We start from the raw sequence: 19,386 nt of genomic DNA, 5'->3' as shown, positions 1-19,386 counted from the left end.
TGTCAACATCTGGTATAGCCACTGATAGTTGGTAAAAAAGAGGAACTTACTTATGAATAGAAGATTATGCAGTTGTCAGTGTCAATTAATGCTTGATGAAATATCACTTCAACATACATCAAGAAAACTTGCATGCTAAAGCCTTAACAAAAGGATAATGTAACACGAGTTGTCACCAAGGCTGTGAATTTCATAAGGTCCAATAGGCTGAATCATCATCGGTTCCAAGAATTCCTTAAAAGTGTGGAAGCTGATTATGAGGACATTTAATTTTCTGAAGAAAGATAGCTAAGCTGAGGTCATGTACTAAAAGGTTCTATGATTTGTGAAATGAAATCAAGTCATTTATGGAATCAGAAGGAAAATTTGTGCCAGAACTTGAAGATGAAAAATGTCACATATATTTATCATTTTTGGTAGATTTAAATGCTGATTTAAATGAGTAAAACAATGTGAAAATGAACTTATCTGTTCTATATTCCAAACTGTAACTGCAGTCAAAATCAAATTTTAATTATGACAAGTAATTTCATGCCTTTTGATATGTTGGCTAAACACAGTCCTGTGAATAGTGAAAAATATGCAGTTGTGCTTTCAGTTTTGATAACCTATTTGAAATTAGGTTTCAGGATTAAAATATAAATATATATATACACACACACATACATACATACATATAGTATATTTGTGATTCCATTTTCAGCTGACATAAATCATCTGCACATTTTCAGATGGAATGTAAAGAGTTGCAGCCAGACGCTCAACTGTAAAAAAAAAAACAATAATAATTATCATGTCTCTTTACTAGACTTTGTAACACATAACAGATAAAAATATCTTACGCTTCACAATCACATCTTATTCAACTCATTGTTTTTTGGCAGTATGTACATTTGTGAACACTTGTTTTCAAAGATGAATCATAGAAAGAATCACAGAATCATAGAATTTTAGGGATTGGAAGATACCTCTAGAGATTATGGAGTACAGTGCCCCTGCCAAAGCAGGCTCCCTACAGCAGCCTGCACAAATTGGAGTCCAGATTGTTCATTAATATCTCCAGAGAAGGAGACTCCACAACCTCATTGGGCAGCCTGTTCCAGCACTCTCTCAGCCTCAGTTTGGAGAAGTTTCTTCGCATATTAGAGTGGAACTTCCTATGCTCCAGTTTCTGGCCATTTCCCCTTGTCCTGTCCTCACAGACCATTGAAAAGAGGTTGGCCATGTCCCTTTGATTTCCACACTTAAGATATTTATGAACATTAATAAGATCCCCTTTTAGTTTTCTTTTCACAAAGCTGAACAGACCTAGGTCACCCAATCTTTCCTCAGAGAGGAGGTGCTCCATGCCTTTTATTATCTTTGTGGCTCTCCACTGGACTCTTCCCAGGAGGTACCTGTCTTTTTGTACCAGGGAGCCCAGAACTGGATACGCTACTCCAGGTGAGATCTGACAAGGCAGAGTAGAACGGGAGGAATGCTTCCATGGTCATGCTGGTCATGTTTGTTTTGGAGCCACTGGCCTTCTTGGCCACCAGGGCACACTTCTGGCTCATGGCCAACCTGTTGTCCACTAGGACCCCCAAGTCCTTTCTGCAGATCTCCATCAGGTCATGCTTCAGCCTGTACTGATACTTGCAGTTGTTCCTTCCCAGGTGCAAGTCTCTGCACTTGTTTTTGTTAAACCTCATCTGATTTCTTACTGCTGAACTCTCCAGCCTGTTCAGGACTTGCTGAATGGCAGCACAGCCTTCAGATGTGTCAGTCACTCCTACCAGCTATGTATAATAGGTGTACTTGCTGAGGGTGCACACTATCCCCTCATCAAGGTCGTCAATGAAGATATTGAACTAGACCAGACCCACCACTGAACCATGGGCAACACTGCTAGTCACAGGTCTCCAACTGCACTCTGTGCCACAGATCACCATTTTCTAAGCCAGTCAAATGAGGTCACACCCCTACTGAGCGCTGCTGTAACATATATGTTAGAACTCCAGTACAAACTGGAGTCAAAAGCAGCCAACTGGTATTCCATCACTGACATTGCCAATGCGTTCTTCTGCATTCCGTTGGCCAAGGTTTGCTTTTACTTGGTGAGGTGTTCAGTACACATGGAACTGTCTGGCCAGGGGTGGAAACACAGACCAACCATTTGCCAGGGTCTGATGCAAAACACACTGGAACAGGACGGTGCTCCTGAGCACCTGCAGTACATCAATGACATTGCTGTATGGGGTGATACAGCAGAGTAAGTCTTTAAGAAAGGAGAGCAAATTATTCAAATTATTTTGTGTGCCGGTTTTGCTATTAAGAGAAACAAAGTGAAGGGATCTGCCCAGGAGATTAAGTTCCTAGGGGTAAAATGTCAAGATGGGCATCACCACAACCCAGGAAATATGATCAACAAAGTTACCACTATGTCTCCTATGTCCAGGAATAGAGACACAGTCTTTTCTGGGTGTAGTGGGCTTTTGGAGCATGCACATCCCAAACTACAGCCTGATAATGAACTCTCTCTATCAGGTGACTCAAACGAAGAACAATTTTGTGTGGGGTCCTGAGTAGCAGCAGGCATTTGAACAGATTAAACAGGAGATAACCTGTGCTGTGGCCGTAGGGCCAGTAGAGATAGGACAGGATGTAAAAAACATCCTCTACATTGCTGCAGGATAGCAGAGCCGTTACAGGCCTGCAAAGAGCCTCTGGAGAGACTATAGGCCAACCCCTGGGATTCTGATGTAGAGCAGAGAGGGGGTCAGAAGAGTGCTACACTCCAACCAAAAAGGAGATCCTAGCAGCATATGAGGGGGTTCAGGCTGCCTCTGAAGTAACTGGCACTGAAACACAGCTCCTTCTGGCACCCCGACTGTCAGTGCTGAATTGGATGTTTGAAGGAAAGGTCCACCCATCATGCTACTGATGCCACCTGGAGCAAGTGAATTGCGCTGATTACACAGTGAGCTCAGATGGGGAATCTCATCTGCCCAAGCATCTTAGAGGTGATCATGGACTGCCTGATGGGAAAAAATTTAGGAGCATCACCAGGAGAAGAGGTGTCACATGCTAAAGAGACTCCACCATACAATGAACTGCCAGAAAATGAAAATATGCCCTGTTCATGGATGGATTGTGTCATATTGTAAAGGAAGTATCACAGATAGAAAGCTACTGTATGGAGCTGCACTCCCCTTCATGAGAACATGTCGTTCTAGATATCATGCTTCTCTGCATGGCGCTGCCCATGAGCTCTGGGCAGATCCAGGAAGCATTTTCCTAGCCGTGGAGAATCTTTGATTTAAGGATCTAGCTCGCAGATCATGATTCCACAATTTAAAGAAGAATGCTCCTTCACTGGAACTGATCACCTCAGAAAATGTCTCTTGACAGTGATATCTAATGGAACACAGTGCCTCATAATCTAATATGTTGATCAACAACATTAAAGACAGGCGGAAATATGGCAGTAGAAACATAAAGTCCCAAACAAAATATCATAAAAGCTTCCAGCTGAGTAGCAGACAGCAGTAGAGAGACAATCTGATGAAGTTGGTAAAGAAACAGAAGCACAAAATCAGCAAGAATGCATATTGACTAAAGAAATAAAGAATAAACAAACAAACAAACAAATAACAAAAAAATGAAAACAATCAAAATTCTAGTGTTAAAATGAATTAAAGTGACAAAACAATAAAATGCTTGTTCAATCCATAAATAAATAAATAAACATAGATTTCTACCAAGGAATTTACTTTGAACAGTGAAGCAAGAAGCAGAGGCTCTGCTAGAATTTAGAACAAAGGGGGGCTAAAAGGAGGTTAGTTAAAGGTAGTTTACAGAAAATGATTTAGTTAGTTAGAATAACAAGGAATGGAGACAGTGGGTCTGGGAGAGCAGGAAGGATGCAGATAACGAGTGAGAACTCCCTGAGACCTGTCGAGGAGGGGATTAGAGGTTGTAAATATCAGAAGAGGAGTTGCATCTCCCTGACAAGATGGGCGATAACAAGAGGGGGTCTGCATGATAAAGAATTATTGAATATGTATCAGAATTACGGGAAATCACTGACTATGCATGAGGTGTACCTATATCTGTATCACAATTTTACAAGTCGGTGTGCAAGTTTGGAGGAGCTATCCCCCTTGCACCCGGCGCTGCGCAACGCTGGAATAAACATACCTGCTTTATAACCCATCTCTGGATTATAGAATTTGATTCTGCAAATCATTTTGGCACCCCAGATGGGACCCTCTGTTCGGCTGCAGGACCGGCTGAGAGGGGGGACAACTTTGGCGCGCCCAGAGATTTCTCGGAAGGACTGCCTTCCCTCATCCAATCACTGCGGGAGCAGACAAGGACCCTCTATCAGCGGATAAGGTATGTTTAATGGGTACAGGGGAATCTGTAAGTCGTGAGGAGACGTCCTACGCAGGAGGTGTGAGCTGTCAAGCTCTCCCCTTTGGTAAAGGGCCCGGGTGGTTGGTTGCGTAATCACGATCAGAGGCCGTGTAGATCGTGGGTTTGAGTCCCACTGAAGCGGTCTCTGAGCCGTTTTAATTGTGGGCTTAAGTCCCACTGAAGCGGTCTGAGCTGTTCTAATTGTGGGTTTGGGTCCCACTAAGGCAGTTTCAGCTGTGGGTTCGAGTCCCACCGGGATTACCACGCGTGCATGAGGAGAGCTATTTTTGCTCCCCCTTAAGGGGCTGGTTGGTGACAAAGTATAGTGGATACTCTGTCAATGTTAACCTGGGTTTTCCTAGCTGTATTAGCAGGAATTGTTGTGTATTTGGCCATTATTAACATCTCTTATTAGCGCTTGTTACTGTAAGTGTTGAACCAACAACTTTGATATTTTCTGAGAAATGTTGTACCTTGAACTGTGTAAAGATCGGTCTTGTGCAGTCTGTGTGAGTGTGTTTGTGAGTGAGACGCAGCACAGTTGTGGGGCGAGTGTGGAGTCCCGACCCGCGGTCCTCCCGCGAGGGAAACGGCCGGGGACTGACGATGTGAAAGGCGTCTATGTTCTATATGTTACGATGTTTTGTATTCGTCACCATGTTTTTGTCTTACTAATTGTTGTTAGTATTGTGGCAATTGTAACGCACATATTAGTGAAGTGCATATGGAGTCGGGTGGGGGAAAAAGCCCACAAAAGGCAAACCACAATTAGTATCGAGACCCTGTTGCTTTTGTTGTAGAAAATACCGTGGTTTAAATGTGATAATGATCCAGATTAGAGAAACAATAGGGTTGTGTTACCTCCGCTTTAACATGTTAACTTTACGAAATTTGTTTTTGAACCATTGTTCCCCCTCCTTGTGTGTGTACGAACATAAGGGAAAGAGATACCTAAGAAAATCTCTTAGGATGTATACTGGCATATCAGAGGAATATTGCTGGGAACCGGGAGGGACTCTTAAGCAAGAACACCCTCATCAAATAATGTAATCATTGGTGGTTAGTGTATAAGTTGGAGGACGGGTTAAAATGATCACAAAACCAGGAAAAAGGATAGGGAAAAGATGTTTAAATATTGTGTTAGATATGGCCTAGAGAGCCACTACAGGGAAAATCAATATTTGGCCAAAATATGGGTCTGATGAAGTGTATGGAATGATGTATGGTGGACAACTGCCAATTGAGGCTGAACAGGTACACTCCTTGAAAATACCTAGAATGTCCAGGATAGGGAAGAGCTTAAAAGGGGTAGAAAATCTTCCTAAAAACCCTGCAGATATGACAATTAAGGAGATAAAAGATCTTAGATAAACATTTGAAACTGAAACAAGATATGGGGACGTTAATGCTGGGGTAGAATGGATTAAGTATACTGTCCAGAGTCTCAACCATGGCAATTGATTTGCTTGTGCATTGGGACGGCCCATAGCTCAGGTGGTGCCCTTTCTGCTGAGATGTACCAAGAACCCCAAGAGAATGTGATGCATGATTGCTCTGTACCAAGAGAAAACTGCCCTGGGGAAAAAGAGACTGCAGACAGATGTCAAGATCCCTCCTGCAATTTCTACAGCGGTAGGTAACCATACAGATTGCCTTTCACGGCAGGGTGTGAAGTCTACCAGTCCTTATGCAGTGAGGTCTTGAATGTTATGGAGGATTCAGCGGGAAATTATTCAAGATTGGGAATCTCCGGGACAAATCTCTGGTGGTACTGTGGGGGAAAGATTTTTTTATGGTCCAGCTTAACCATCTAACTGGGGAGGCACCTGTGCACTTGTTCAATTAGTTATACCATTAACCCTGGCATTTGAAAGAGGAATGTCGATCATTTGATGATGAAATATATATAGATTCAGTCGGGGTACCTAGAGGTGTCCCTGATAAATTTAAGGCAAGAAATCAAATTGCTGCAGGATTTGAATCACAGTTTTGGTGGGGGACAATCAACAAGAACGTAGACTGGATTAACTACATATGAAATATGCAAAAGTGCAATTAAGGGAATAGCAGAACAGCTACCCACACACCAGAAAAAAAAACCATCTCTGGATTATAGAGTTTGATTCCCCAAGACAACTTTAAAAAGTGATATCAATCACTATCTACATGTAAATATTTTCATGAAGATTAATAAAATTCAGTATAATGAGAGGATAATAACAAATAACTAGATAAAAAGAAAAATATAAATGATGTAAGAAACATAATAAACGCAATTATCTAGCCTGGAAGACAAATCATATGCCATAAAGAGTTTGACTAAAACATGTAATCCAAAGATTGTCAGGAAATCAGTGCTGCAACAAGACAGATGCAGGCGATTTGGTCTGGCTGCGGTGGGAGCAGCCCCAGCCAGGAGACAGAGCCACCACGCTGACCCGAACAAGCCGGGACGTCACCCTCAGCAATGAAAGCTGGTATCAAGCAAGTCAAGGAATAGGTGATGGTGGCATGGATGCTGTTGCCTCCCCAAGAGGCTGATTGTTAGCAGCAATGAGCTCGCTGTTTCTGGATGTGGTTGAGCACCGTCCTGCCGATGGGAAGCAGCGAATGCGTTCCCTGTGTTCCCCGGCGTGTGGGCCTGCCTTTTGCTTTCCCTAGTGAAGTGTCTTGCCCTCAGCACCACGCTTTCTCGCACCGTTACCCTGCCTCCTTTGTCCCCCCTCCCGGCCTGCGGCCTGCGGCCTGCGAGAGAGGGATGTTTAACAGTCTTCCAGGTTCAGGCACCGCAGTGCTAGGAACAGACATACGCGTCTTAAGGCAACAACACTGGATACTTGTACGTACTCCTAAAAGCGTGAACGTCAAAGGGGCAGTCTGTTCTTTCCAGACAAGCTTTTGTGGAACTGCGTGAATTTGGTAAAGTAAGTAGGCACACGCAGCAAAGACGGCTTTGGTTGGAGGAGCTCCTGAGCAGCAGAACGCGCTGCCCCAGGTTACGTCTGCCCCAGCCTTTGTGCCGAATGCTCGGCTGACTCCCGGTGTGTGCTTACGGCAAGCCGAAGGATGGCTGAAGGCCATCACTAAGCAGCCCGTGGACGGGATGAACACATGAGTGTTCAACCAGCTGAATTTGCTTTTGCAACAGCTGTGTTTTCTTGCCCGCTGTGTGACTTGGAAGGCAGAGCAAAGGAAACACCTGGACACAAGCACCACCTCAGTTGAAATCGCACAAACACAGGCAGGGTGCTCTGCTCACTTGTTCTCTCGCCTTGCCGGTGAAGAGCAGGAACGGCCCCGCCGGCCACCCAGAAAGGGGCCACCAACCACCTACACAGGCACGCTGCTAGTCGTGGTCCTGCTCACCGACTTGACAGTTTCAGGCTCACCTGACTAGACACAAGGGGCAGCGCAGCGCCCTCTACCGCTTGGCCGGCGCTCTGCCAAGCAGTGTGGAGCACGCAGCTGCTCCTGCTGGAGCTGCTGCTGCTGGAGGTGGCGCTCTGCTGAGCGGCGTCTCCGTCCTGCAGCTCTTCCCAGCTGCCAGCTGGGGGCGCTGCGCAGAGTGCATGCCAGGGCACGGAATGTTTTGGGGCGTGGAGGGGAGGTCGCAGCGCTCCTGGGCCTGCCCAAAGGGAGGAGTGGCCAGGACAGGAAATCCCTCCCCTTTACCTACATAGGGGGGCGCCATTTTGTTTCAGTCTGCGTTTCACAGTCAGCTGCCGCCATTTTGTGAAACTTCAGAGGTGCCATTTTCTTTCAGTCCACATTCCAGAGGGAGGAGCCTCCATTTTGTGACACTTTGTAAGCCACGCGTTTTCGGAGCGCGCAGTGATTGGCTTAGCGGCCTTTGTTTTAGCAGCTGTCATTTGCTCAGATCTCTCTGGGACCGCTTGGCTGCTCCCTTTGGAGCAGGAGGCGCTCAGATCATTGACAAGACACGTGTTCCTATAGACGTGTACGATGCATGGGTGCCCAGGTGCTGTACCAAGAGGCTGACGGTGGACTCTGAGGGGAAACCAGGGCTGCCACAAGGCAGATGCAGTCTATTTGGTCTGGCTGCGGTGGCACTGCCACCGGGCAATGCTGAGCACAGCGCGCCAGCTGGAGGTGCCTTGGGGCGTGAATCCAGAGGGGAGGAGGAAGAGGAGAGCAGAAGCTGTCCGGCAGTGGAGAGAGGTAGGAAAAGTGTGAGATACAGCCCTGCTGAGACCACGTGGAGCAGGAGGTGGACCGGGAGGAAGTTCCAAAGGAGGAGCAAGGGGAGTGGCAAGAGGAGGGGCAGGCTGAGATGGGAAAAAGATGAGGAATGGGAGGAGGAGGAGACAGAGCGGGAGGAGCGGGAGGAGGTAGAGGTGCTCCAGAAGCAGGAGCAGAGCTTCCCCTGCAGCGCAAGGTGGAGAGCATGCCAGAGTAGCTTGATGTGTCCCAAGGGAAGCAGCAGCCTGCCGTTTGCCCGCGAGGGAGCAGGGGAGCAGTGCTAGGAGGAAGGATTGTCAGGGAGGAGCTGTGACGGACCGCCTGTGATGGCTGTGGGTCCCGAGGCATGTGTGGGGAGGTGAGGTCTGGGAGCTGAGTATCAAGGAGAGAAAGTGAGCCTGGGAAGTAGCCGCAGCGGGAGACTTGGGAAAATGATTATGTTCGGCGCTGTCCACAGCAGTTTGCAACTGGCAGTCGAGTAAAGCCACTCACTGCACGCTGAGATTGTTTTGCCTGTGAAGGTGACTGGTAAGCACGCTCCCTGTCTCAGCGTTATCGCTGCAGGTTTCCCATCTTAATCCCCACCCTATTCTGCTGAGGACAGAGTGAGAGAGGGGCTGTGTGGGCAAGAGGCTGCAAGACAAGGTCGGGCCCATAAAGTAGAAGTCACCCTCGTCGACGTCTAGAGAACGCACAGGATACGTGCCAGTAAATCTCTTTCCTTTCCTTATAAGTCGGTGCTGCAGAGAATGTACGACACTCTGTCTGCAGAACTGCAGTACTGGTGTGATTGGGCCTGGCATAGAGTTCCTTGGCCTTGCAGAGTGTCACGGGTGCTGGTCATTTGAAGCTGTTCCTGAAAACAAGGGTGCTAACACAGGCATGTTTTGAGCTGTTGCAGAGCATTGCTTGCACCGAGACAGGGGCTCTTCTGCTTCGTCTGCCGTTCACCCAGTGAGGAGGCAGGGGACCGACCAGAAGCTGGGAGCAGCCCCAGCCAGGAGACAGAGCAACCGCGCCGGCCCAAACAAGCGGGGACGTCACGCTCAGCAATGAAAGCTGGTGTCAAGCATGTCAAGGAATGGGTGATGGTGGCATGGATGCTGTTGCCTCCCCAAGAGGCTGATTGTTAGCAGTAATGAGCTTGCTGTTTCTGGATGTGGTTGAGCACCGGCCTGCCGATGGGAAGCAGCGAATGCGTTCCTGGTGTTCCCTGGCGTGTGGGCCTGCCTTTTGCTTTCCCTAGTGAAGTGTCTTGCCCTCAGCACCACGCTTTCTCGCACCGTTACCCTGCCTCCTTTGTCCCCCCTCCCGGCCTGCGGCCTGCGGCCTGCGAGAGAGGGATGTTTAACAGTCTTCCAGGTTCAGGCACCGCAGTGCTAGGAACAGACATACGCGTCTTAAGGCAACAACACTGGATACTTGTACGTACTCCTAAAAGCGTGAACGTCAAAGGGGCAGTCTGTTCTTTCCAGACAAGCTTTTGTGGAACTGCGTGAATTTGGTAAAGTAAGTAGGCACACGCAGCAAAGACGGCTTTGGTTGGAGGAGCTCCTGAGCAGCAGAACGCGCTGCCCCAGGTTACATCTGCCCCAGCCTTTGTGCCGAATGCTCGGCTGACTCCCGGTGTGTGCTTACGGCAAGCCGAAGGATGGCTGAAGGCCATCACTAAGCAGCCCGTGGACGGGATGAACACATGAGTGTTCAACCAGCTGAATTTGCTTTTGCAACAGCTGTGTTTTCTTGCCCGCTGTGTGACTTGGAAGGCAGAGCAAAGGAAACACCTGGACACAAGCACCACCTCAGTTGAAATCGCACAAACACAGGCAGGGTGCTCTGCTCACTTGTTCTCTCGCCTTGCCGGTGAAGAGCAGGAACGGCCCAGCCGGCCACCCAGAAAGGGGCCACCAACCACCTACACAGATACACTGCTAGCCATGGTCCCGCTCACCGACTTGACAGTTTCAGGCTCACCTGACTAGACACAAGGGGCAGCGCAGCGCCCTCTACCGCTTGGCCGGCGAGATGCCGAGCAGTGTGGAGCACGCAGCTGCTCCTGCTGGAGCTGCTGCTGCTGGAGGTGGCGCTCTGCTGAGCGGCGTCTCCGTCCTGCAGCTCTTCCCAGCTGCCAGCTGGGGGCGCTGCGCAGAGTGCATGCCAGGGCACGGAATGTTTTGGGGCGTGGAGGGGAGGTCGCAGCGCTCCTGGGCCTGCCCAAAGGGAGGAGTGGCCAGGACAGGAAATCCCTCCCCTTTACCTACATAGGGGGGCGCCATTTTGTTTCAGTCTGCGTTTCACAGTCAGCTGCCGCCATTTTGTGAAACTTCAGAGGCGCCATTTTCTTTCAGTCCACATTCCAGAGGGAGGAGCCTCCATTTTGTGACACTTTGTAAGCCACGCGTTTTCGGAGCGCGCAGTGATTGGCTTAGCGGCCTTTGTTTTAGCAGCTGTCATTTGCTCAGATCTCTCTGGGACCGCTTGGCTGCTCCCTTTGGAGCAGGAGGCGCTCAGATCATTGACAAGACACGTGTTCCTATAGACGTGTACGATGCATGGGTGCCCAGGTGCTGTACCAAGAGGCTGACGGTGGACTCTGAGGGGAAACCAGGGCTGCCACAAGGCAGATGCAGTCTATTTGGTCTGGCTGCAGTGGCACTGCCACCGGGCAATGCTGAGCACAGCGCACCAGCTGGAGGTGCCTTGGGGCGTGAATCCAGAGGGGAGGAGGAAGAGGAGAGCAGAAGCTGTCCGGCAGTGGAGAGAGGAAGGAAAAGTGTGAGATACAGCCCTGCTGAGACCACGTGGAGCAGGAGGTGGACCGGGAGGAAGTTCCAAAGGAGGAGCAAGGGGAGTGGCAAGAGGAGGGGCAGGCTGAGATGGGAAAAAGATGAGGAATGGGAGGAGGAGGAGACAGAGCGGGAGGAGCGGGAGGAGGTAGAGGTGCTCCAGAAGCAGGAGCAGAGCTTCCCCTGCAGCGCAAGGTGGAGAGCATGCCAGAGTAGCTTGATGTGTCCCAAGGGAAGCAGCAGCCTGCCGTTTGCCCGCGAGGGAGCAGGGGAGCAGTGCTAGGAGGAAGGATCATCAGGGAGGAGCTGTGACGGACCGCCTGTGATGGCTGTGGGTCCCGAGGCATGTGTGGGGAGGTGAGGTCTGGGAGCTGAGTATCAAGGAGAGAAAGTGAGCCTGGGAAGTAGCCGCAGCGGGAGACTTGGGAAAATGATTATGTTCGGCGCTGTCCACAGCAGTTTGCAACTGGCAGTCGAGTAAAGCCACTCACTGCACGCTGAGATTGTTTTGCCTGTGAAGGTGACTGGTAAGCACGCTCCCTGTCTCAGCGTTATCGCTGCAGGTTTCCCATCTTATTCCCCACCCTATTCTGCTGAGGACAGAGTGAGAGAGGGGCTGTGTGGGCAAGAGGCTGCAAGACAAGGTCGGGCCCATAAAGTAGAAGTCACCCTCGTCGACATCTAGAGAACGCACAGGATACGTGCCAGTAAATCTCTTTCCTTTCCTTATAAGTCGGTGCTGCAGAGAATGTACGACACTCTGTCTGCAGAACTGCAGTACTGGTGTGATTGGGCCTGGCATAGAGTTCCTTGGCCTTGCAGAGTGTCACGGGTGCTGGTCATTTGAAGCTGTTCCTGAAAACAAGGGTGCTAACACAGGCATGTTTTGAGCTGTTGCAGAGCATTGCTTGCACCGAGACAGGGGCTCTTCTGCTTCGTCTGCCGTTCACCCAGTGAGGAGGCAGGGGACCGACCAGAAGCTGGGAGCAGCCCCAGCCAGGAGACAGAGCCACCGCGCCGGCCCAAACAAGCGGGGACGTCACGCTCAGCAATGAAAGCTGGTGTCAAGCATGTCAAGGAATGGGTGATGGTGGCATGGATGCTGTTGCCTCCCCAAGAGGCTGATTGTTAGCAGCAATGAGCTCGCTGTTTCTGGATGTGGTTGAGCACCGGCCTGCCGATGGGAAGCAGCGAATGCGTTCCTGGTGTTCCCTGGCGTGTGGGCCTGCCTTTTGCTTTCCCTAGTGAAGTGTCTTGCCCTCAGCACCACGCTTTCTCGCACCGTTACCCTGCCTCCTTTGTCCCCCCTCCCGGCCTGCGGCCTGCGGCCTGCGAGAGAGGGATGTTTAACAGTCTTCCAGGTTCAGGCACCGCAGTGCTAGGAACAGACATACGCGTCTTAAGGCAACAACACTGGATACTTGTACGTACTCCTAAAAGCGTGAACGTCAAAGGGGCAGTCTGTTCTTTCCAGACAAGCTTTTGTGGAACTGCGTGAATTTGGTAAAGTAAGTAGGCACACGCAGCAAAGACGGCTTTGGTTGGAGGAGCTCCTGAGCAGCAGAACGCGCTGCCCCAGGTTACATCTGCCCCAGCCTTTGTGCCGAATGCTCGGCTGACACCCGGCGTGTGCTTACGGTAAGCCGAAGGATGGCTGAAGGCCATCACTAAGCAGCCCGTGGACGGGATGAACACATGAGTGTTCAACCAGCTGGATTTGCTTTTGCAACAGCTGTGTTTTCTTGCCCGCTGTGTGACTTGGAAGGCAGAGCAAAGGAAACACCTGGACACAAGCACCACCTCAGTTGAAATCGCACAAACACAGGCAGGGTACTCTACTCACTTGTTCTTTCGCATTGCCGGTGAAGAGCAGGAACGGCCCAGCCGGTCACCCAGAAAGGGGCCACCAACCACCTACACAGACACGCTGCTAGCCGTGGTCCCGCTCACCGACTTGACAGTTTCAGGCTCACCTGACTAGACACAAGGGGCAGCGCAGCGCCCTCTACCGTTTGGCCGGCGAGATGCCGAGCAGTGTGGAGCACGCAGCTGCTCCTGCTGGAGCGGCGCCTCCATCCTGCAGCTCTTCCCAGCTACCAGCTGGAGGCGCTGCGCAGAGTGCATGCCAGGGCACGGAATGTTTTGGGGCGTGGAGGGGAGGTCGCAGCGCTCCTGGGCCTGCCCAAAGGGGAGGAGTGGCCAGGACAGGAAATCCCTCCCCTTTACCTACATAGGGGGGCGCCATTTTGTTTCAGTCTGCGTTTCACAGTCAGCTGCCGCCATTTTGTGAAACTTCAGAGGCGCCATTTTCTTTCAGTCCACATTCCAGAGGGAGGAGCCTCCATTTTGTGACACTTTGTAAGCCCCGCATTTTCGGAGTGCGCAGTGATTGGCTTAGCGGCCTTTGTTTTAGCAGCTGTCATTTGCTCCGATCTCTCTGGGACCCCTTGGCTGCTCCCTTTGGAGCAGGAGGTGCTCAGATCAGTGACAAGACACGTGTTCCTATAGATGTGTACGGGGCACGGGTGCCCAGGTGCTGTTCCGGGACGCTGACGGTGGACTCCGAAAGGAAACCAGGACTGCCACAAGGCAGATGCAGTCGATTTGGTCTGGCTGCGGTGGCACTGCCACCGGGCAATGCTGAGCACAGCGCGCCAGCTGGAGGTGCCTTGGGGCGTGAATCCAGAGGGGAGGAGGAAGAGGAGAGCAGAAGCTGTCCGGCAGTGGAGAGAGGAAGGAAAAGTGTGAGATACAGCCCTGCTGAGACCACGTGGAGCAGGAGGTGGACTGGGAGGAAATTCCAAAGGAGGAGCAAGGGGAGTGGCAAGAGGAGGGGCAGGCTGAGATGGGAAAAAGATGAGGAATGGGAGGAGGAGGAGACAGAGCGGGAGGAGCGGGAGGAGGTAGAGGTGCTCCAGAAGCAGGAGCAGAGCTTCCCCTGCAGCGCAAGGTGGAGAGCATGCCAGAGTAGCTTGATGTGTCCCAAGGGAAGCAGCAGCCTGCCGTTTGCCCGCGAGGGAGCAGGGGAGCAGTGCTAGGAGGAAGGATTGTCAGGGAGGAGCTGTGATGGACCACCTGTGATGGCTGTAAGTCCCGAGGCATGTGTGGGGAGGTGAGGTCTGGGAGCTGAGTATCAAGGAGAGAAAGTGAGCCTGGGAAGTAGCCGCAGCGGGAGACTTGGGAAAATGATTATGTTCGGCGCTGTCCACAGCAGTTTGCAACTGGCAGTCGAGTAAAGCCACTCACTGCACGCTGAGATTGTTTTGCCTGTGAAGGTGACTGGTAAGCACGCTCCCTGTCTCAGCGTTATCGCTGCAGGTTTCCCATCTTATTCCCCACCCTATTCTGCTGAGGACAGAGTGAGAGAGGGGCTGTGTGGGCAAGAGGCTGCAAGACAAGGTCGGGCCCATAAAGTAGAAGTCACCCTCGTCGACATCTAGAGAACGCACAGGATACGTGCCAGTAAATCTCTTTCCTTTCCTTATAAGTCGGTGCTGCAGAGAATGTACGACACTCTGTCTGCAGAACTGCAGTACTGGTGTGATTGGGCCTGGCATAGAGTTCCTTGGCCTTGCAGAGTGTCACGGGTGCTGGTCATTGGAAGCTGTTCCTGAAAACAGGGGTGCTAACACAGGCATGTTTTGAGCTGTTGCAGAGCATTACTTGCACCGAGACAGGGGCTCTTCTGCTTCGTCTGCCGTTCACCCAGTGAGGAGGCAGGGGACCGACCAGAAGCTGGGAGCAGCCCCAGCCAGGAGACAGAGCCACCGCGCCGGCCCAAACAAGCGGGGACGTCACGCTCAGCAATGAAAGCTGGTGTCAAGCATGTCAAGGAATGGGTGATGGTGGCATGGATGCTGTTGCCTCCCCAAGAGGCTGATTGTTAGCAGTAATGAGCTTGCTGTTTCTGGATGTGGTTGAGCACCGGCCTGCCGATGGGAAGCAGCGAATGCGTTCCTGGTGTTCCCTGGCGTGTGGGCCTGCCTTTTGCTTTCCCTAGTGAAGTGTCTTGCCCTCAGCACCACGCTTTCTCGCACTGTTACCCTGCCTCCTTTGTCCCCCCTCCCGGCCTGCGGCCTGCGGCCTGCGAGAGAGGGATGTTTAACAGTCTTCCAGGTTCAGGCACCGCAGTGCTAGGAACAAACATACGCGTCTTAAGGCAACAACACTGGATACTTGTACGTACTCCTAAAAGCGTGAACGTCAAAGGGGCAGTCTGTTCTTTCCAGACAAGCTTTTGTGGAACTGCGTGAATTTGGTAAAGTAAGTAGGCACATGCAGCAAAGACGGCTTTGGTTGGAGGAGCTCCTGAGCAGCAGAACGCGCTGCCCCAGGTTACATCTGCCCCAGCCTTTGTGCCGAATGCTCGGCTGACACCCGGCGTGTGCTTACGGTAAGCCGAAGGATGGCTGAAGGCCATCACTAAGCAGCCCGTGGACGGGATGAACACATGAGTGTTCAACCAGCTGAATTTGCTTTTGCAACAGCTGTGTTTTCTTGCCCGCTGTGTGACTTGGAAGGCAGAGCAAAGGAAACACCTGGACACAAGCACCACCTCAGTTGAAATCGCACAAACACAGGCAGGGTACTCTACTCACTTGTTCTTTCGCATTGCCGGTGAAGAGCAGGAACGGCCCAGCCGGTCACCCAGAAAGGGGCCACCAACCACCTACACAGACACGCTGCTAGCCGTGGTCCCGCTCACCGACTTGACAGTTTCAGGCTCACCTGACTAGACACAAGGGGCAGCGCAGCGCCCTCTACCGTTTGGCTGGCGAGATGCCGAGCAGTGTGGAGCACGCAGCTGCTCCTGCTGGAGCGGCGCCTCCATCCTGCAGCTCTTCCCAGCTACCAGCTGGAGGCGCTGCGCAGAGTGCATGCCAGGGCACGGAATGTTTTGGGGCGTGGAGGGGAGGTCGCAGCGCTCCTGGGCCTGCCCAAAGGGGAGGAGTGGCCAGGACAGGAAATCCCTCCCCTTTACCTACATAGGGGGGCGCCATTTTGTTTCAGTCTGCGTTTCACAGTCAGCTGCCGCCATTTTGTGAAACTTCAGAGGCGCCATTTTCTTTCAGTCCACATTCCAGAGGGAGGAGCCTCCATTTTGTGACACTTTGTAAGCCCCGCGTTTTCGGAGTGCGCAGTGATTGGCTTAGCGGCCTTTGTTTTAGCAGCTGTCATTTGCTCCGATCTCTCTGGGACCCCTTGGCTGCTCCCTTTGGAGCAGGAGGTGCTCAGATCAGTGACAAGACACGTGTTCCTATAGATGTGTACGGGGCACGGGTGCCCAGGTGCTGTTCCGGGACGCTGACGGTGGACTCCGAAAGGAAACCAGGACTGCCACAAGGCAGATGCAGTCGATTTGGTCTGGCTGCGGTGGCACTGCCACCGGGCAATGCTGAGCACAGCGCGCCAGCTGGAGGTGCCTTGGGGCGTGAATCCAGAGGGGAGGAGGAAGAGGAGAGCAGAAGCTGTCCGGCAGTGGAGAGAGGAAGGAAAAGTGTGAGATACAGCCCTGCTGAGACCACGTGGAGCAGGAGGTGGACTGGGAGGAAGTTCCAAAGGAGGAGCAAGGGGAGTGGCAAGAGGAGGGGCAGGCTGAGATGGGAAAAAGATGAGGAATGGGAGGAGGAGGAGACAGAGCGGGAGGAGCGGGAGGAGGTAGAGGTGCTCCAGAAGCAGGAGCAGAGCTTCCCCTGCAGCGCAAGGTGGAGAGCATGCCAGAGTAGCTTGATGTGTCCCAAGGGAAGCAGCAGCCTGCCGTTTGCCCGCGAGGGAGCAGGGGAGCAGTGCTAGGAGGAAGGATTGTCAGGGAGGAGCTGTGACGGACCGCCTGTGATGGCTGTGGGTCCCGAGGCATGTGTGGGGAGGTGAGGTCTGGGAGCTGAGTATCAAGGAGAGAAAGTGAGCCTGGGAAGTAGCCGCAGCGGGAGACTTGGGAAAATGATTATGTTCGGCGCTGTCCACAGCAGTTTGCAACTGGCAGTCGAGTAAAGCCACTCACTGCACGCTGAGATTGTTTTGCCTGTGAAGGTGACTGGTAAGCACGCTCCCTGTCTCAGCGTTATCGCTGCAGGTTTCCCATCTTATTCCCCACCCTATTCTGCTGAGGACAGAGAGTGAGAGAAGGGCTGTGTGGGCAAGAGGCTGCAAGACAAGGTCGGGCCCATAAAGTAGAAGTCACCCTCGTCGACATCTAGAGAACGCACAGGATACGTGCCAGTAAATCTCTTTCCTTTCCTTATAAGTCGGTGCTGCAGAGAATGTACGACACTCTGTCTGCAGAACTGCAGTACTGGTGTGATTGGGCCTGGCATAGAGTTCCTTGGCCTTGCAGAGTGTCACGGGTGCTGGTCATTTGAAGCTGTTCCTGAAAACAAGGGTGCTAACACAGGCATGTTTTGAGCTGTTGCAGAGCATTGCTTGCACCGAGCCAGGGGCTCTTCTGCTTCGTCTGCCGTTCACCCAGTGAGGAGGCAGGGGACCGACCAGAAGCTGGGAGCAGCCCCAGCCAGGAGACAGAGCCACCGCGCCGGCCCAAACAAGCGGGGACGTCACGCTCAGCAATGAAAGCTGGTGTCAAGCATGTCAAGGAATGGGTGATGGTGGCATGGATGCTGTTGCCTCCCCAAGAGGCTGATTGTTAGCAGTAATGAGCTTGCTGTTTCTGGATGTGGTTGAGCACCGGCCTGCCGACGGGAAGCAGCGAATGCGTTCCTGGTGTTCCCTGGCGTGTGGGCCTGCCTTTTGCTTTCCCTAGTGAAGTGTCTTGCCCTCAGCACCACGCTTTCTCGCACCGTTACCCTGCCTCCTTTGTCCCCCCTCCCGGCCTGCGGCCTGCGGCCTGCGAGAGAGGGATGTTTAACAGTCTTCCAGGTTCAGGCACCGCAGTGCTAGGAACAGACATACGCGTCTTAAGGCAACAACACTGGATACTTGTACGTACTCCTAAAAGCGTGAACGTCAAAGGGGCAGTCTGTTCTTTCCAGACAAGCTTTTGTGGAACTGCGTGAATTTGGTAAAGTAAGTAGGCACACGCAGCAAAGACGGCTTTGGTTGGAGGAGCTCCTGAGCAGCAGAACGCGCTGCCCCAGGTTACATCTGCCCCAGCCTTTGTGCCGAATGCTCGGCTGACACCCGGCGTGTGCTTACGGTAAGCCGAAGGATGGCTGAAGGCCATCACTAAGCAGCCCGTGGACGGGATGAACACATGAGTGTTCAACCAGCTGAATTTGCTTTTGCAACAGCTGTGTTTTCTTGCCCGCTGTGTGACTTGGAAGGCAGAGCAAAGGAAACACCTGGACACAAGCACCACCTCAGTTGAAATCGCACAAACACAGGCAGGGTACTCTACTCACTTGTTCTTTCGCATTGCCGGTGAAGAGCAGGAACGGCCCAGCCGGTCACCCAGAAAGGGGCCACCAACCACCTACACAGACACGCTGCTAGCCGTGGTCCCGCTCACCGACTTGACAGTTTCAGGCTCACCTGACTAGACACAAGGGGCAGCGCAGCGCCCTCTACCGTTTGGCCGGCGAGATGCCGAGCAGTGTGGAGCACGCAGCTGCTCCTGCTGGAGCTGCTGCTGCTGGAGGTGGCGCTCTGCTGAGCGGCGCCTCCATCCTGCAGCTCTTCCCAGCTACCAGCTGGAGGCGCTGCGCAGAGTGCATGCCAGGGCACGGAATGTTTTGTGGCGTGGAGGGGAGGTCGCAGCGCTCCTGGGCCTGCCCAAAGGGGAGGAGTGGCCAGGACAGGAAATCCCTCCCCTTTACCTACATAGGGGGGCGCCATTTTGTTTCAGTCTGCGTTTCACAGTCAGCTGCCACCATTTTGTGAAACTTCAGAGGCGCCATTTTCTTTCAGTCCACATTCCAGAGGGAGGAGCCTCCATTTTGTGACACTTTGTAAGCCCCGCGTTTTCGGAGTGCGCAGTGATTGGCTTAGCGGCCTTTGTTTTAGCAGCTGTCATTTGCTCCGATCTCTCTGGGACCCCTTGGCTGCTCCC

Source organism: Coturnix japonica, chromosome Z (assembly GCF_054131305.1).
Source record: "Coturnix japonica strain WE chromosome Z, WE-NBRP24, whole genome shotgun sequence".
NCBI lineage: Eukaryota > Metazoa > Chordata > Aves > Galliformes > Phasianidae > Coturnix > Coturnix japonica.
The sequence above is the reverse complement of the archived record's forward strand: the minus strand, read 5'-3'. Positions refer to the sequence as shown.